Source organism: Gossypium arboreum, chromosome 8 (assembly GCF_025698485.1).
Source record: "Gossypium arboreum isolate Shixiya-1 chromosome 8, ASM2569848v2, whole genome shotgun sequence".
NCBI classification, from domain to species: domain Eukaryota; kingdom Viridiplantae; phylum Streptophyta; class Magnoliopsida; order Malvales; family Malvaceae; genus Gossypium; species Gossypium arboreum.
Window position 1 is genome coordinate 12,068,366 of NC_069077.1, and position 2,824 is coordinate 12,071,189.

A 2,824-nucleotide genomic window follows, 5' to 3' on the forward strand; every position below is an offset into this window, starting at 1 on the left:
TATCTCTATATTCTAGGAGTAAACCACTTTGATACCCAACACAATGTATCTCCCTGTTTAGTCTTGATAGATGACATAATAGTCCTTTGACCAATTTTCTTAATTTCGATTAATCAAACCATGGACTTCCAAACTGAGGATTAATTATACATTAGGTAATCAATAAAGTTAGTATTAATTATACCTTTGGTAATCAATAATCAATATTTACTTACATTTTGCTTTGCATGCAAAACTATTTGAGGGCAAATACAAATGATACTTATTGTGAATAATGAAATTTTATTTAAACAATTTTGTTCAAAAAAATTGAAAGTATAAATGACGAATAAACTACTTAAGGCACTAGATCCTAATAAGAGTTATAGTCTTTTAGATGCAAGAGTGGGGATTCTTCACTGTGGTGTGCTGAAACTAGGATTATTGATCGTATTTGTTTCAAAGATAGTGAATTTATCTTGCTGAGCTAAGCTCCACAGATGTAGGGAACCTGAATTGCATAAACAATTTTACTTTCTCTTGTTTTATTGTAGTTGTCACAATTTTAGTAAAAGTGCCCACTTCTATTTACACTTATGCATACTTTGTTTCTTATGGTTTAGCAACTAGTTTAGGTCAACAATATATGTGTGTGCGCGTGTGCACAATAAAGAGATGATTTTATTTTTAAAAAATAAGTAGAGAAAAATATAAATTTTGATAAATAAATAGAGGAAATATATAAATTCAAATTAATTGATGGTAAGTCATTTACATGCCAAATTTGAAACAAACAATATTTTTGAAGGAAAAAAAAAGGGAAAGGGGATGGCAAAAAATATTGAACCACTTACCCTTGCTAAATTTGCAAACCAATAACAAGTAATATTGGCGAAGATGTCAGCGGAGCAGTTCACGAAGCAAGTGACGGAGCGAGCAGACAACTGAACGAGCAATGGAATGGATGGTCAGTTAAGCAAGCGACGGAGCGAGCAGACAACTAAGCGAGCAATGGAATGGATGGTCAGTTAAGCAAGTGATAGAGATGGTAGTCAACTGAGTGAGCGATAGAGATGGAAGTCAACTGAGCGAACAACAGACGCATACGATAATGGTGATGGAGCAATGATCAGATGTGAGTGGCGATTAAGGATTTAGGAGTTCGGATTTTAGAACTTGATTTTGGGAATCATGGAGAAGAAAGCTTGATTGATGTAAATGGATATACTATTCACAACATTTTAACACAAAAGTGTCACTAAATTATAAAATTTGCAATTCAAAATGACATTGTCTCGAAGCAGACCTTAAAATTTGCATTTGTTGATAGGTGCAAAGCTAGGAAAAAATTGTAGGTGGGTAGAAATTAAATTGTCTATATATTTATAATTTTTAAAAGATTAAATCAAATTTTTATCATTTTTAGGGGGCAAAGTGCAATTTAATCTTTACTAATTTAAATTTTTTAAAAATTTAAAAGGCTAAAATGGTAAATTTTCTATTTTAATTGTGGTCAGGGTCCCTGTCAACCCCCTAAATCCACTTATGTTCGTTGATAAAAATGAAAATTATATAAACACATAAGAATAAGAATTAAAAAAATATATGTTTATATTAACCATAAGGTGTAATGTGGTAGTTGCTCACCTCATTTCTTAGTCATGAGGTAGGGGATTCTATCCGTACCCATAAAAATGGAGCATATTTCATAGTTAATCATTTTCCTCTTTAGAGAACATCTGTGGTGAGAGGATTAGTAACTACTACCGCGATGGATACCATAGTTGACAAAAATTTATTTACATTGTTTTTATGATAACATAAAATTTAATTTCTTTTAGATTATTGTTTAAATATGAAAAAATTGTCAAACATAAATAAAGATTAAAAATACGAATGGGAAGGAAGAAAATTTATTATGAAAATATGATTTATAAAGTAATTCAATATTTTTATAAATTATTTTATTAAAATATTGATTTAAATTTTAATATAAATTATCATTTATTCTTTATTTATATAAAAGAAAACTTTTCAATGAATGTTATTATTTACATCGATTTCTTCTAAATTAATTTTATTTCTTCTAATTATATCATTTTAAAATAATTATATTTTTCTAATAATTAATGAACATATTGTAATATATATAGTTAAATAATTTTACCATAAAACATATCCTGCCGTTTTAGTTATAAATGTCACCAAAACTATGTGAAAAAGTAACAATTTAAAAAAAAAACCATTTATTTTACTCATAATTTTTTATAGCGTTTGTACATGAGCACTTACTTGAGTAAACACTGCAAAAATTATACCGCTAAAACAATTTCGTGGTAAATCAAATATCCCGTATTAGGGGATTAGGTTTTTCCAACGTTTTTGAACATAAACGCCACTAAAGATTTGAATCTAGCACTTTTTTTTTATAAATACAGTTACGGATGTTCAAAATTCAGTTAAAATTTAACTAATTGGTTAAACCAATTTAATTCGGTTAATGATAGGTTAATCGATCTAATTTTTTCGGAGGTTGATTAAAGATTTTTTAGAATTTCGGTTAACGATTAATTCAGTTTAAAATCGAGTAATTAATCAAATTAACCAAACTTAATAAATAATATTATATATTATATGTATTAGGTTATTACTAGTTCGGTTAATTCGGTCAAATGAACATTATAAATTTATTTCTTTTATATATTTTATAATAATGTTAACAAAAAAAATTCGGTTAATCGGTTAACGATTGAATTAACTAAAATATTTCAGTTTGATTAATTCGGTTGATACTAATTCAATTTAGTTAACTGATTAATTAAACGTTTAAACATCCCTAAATACC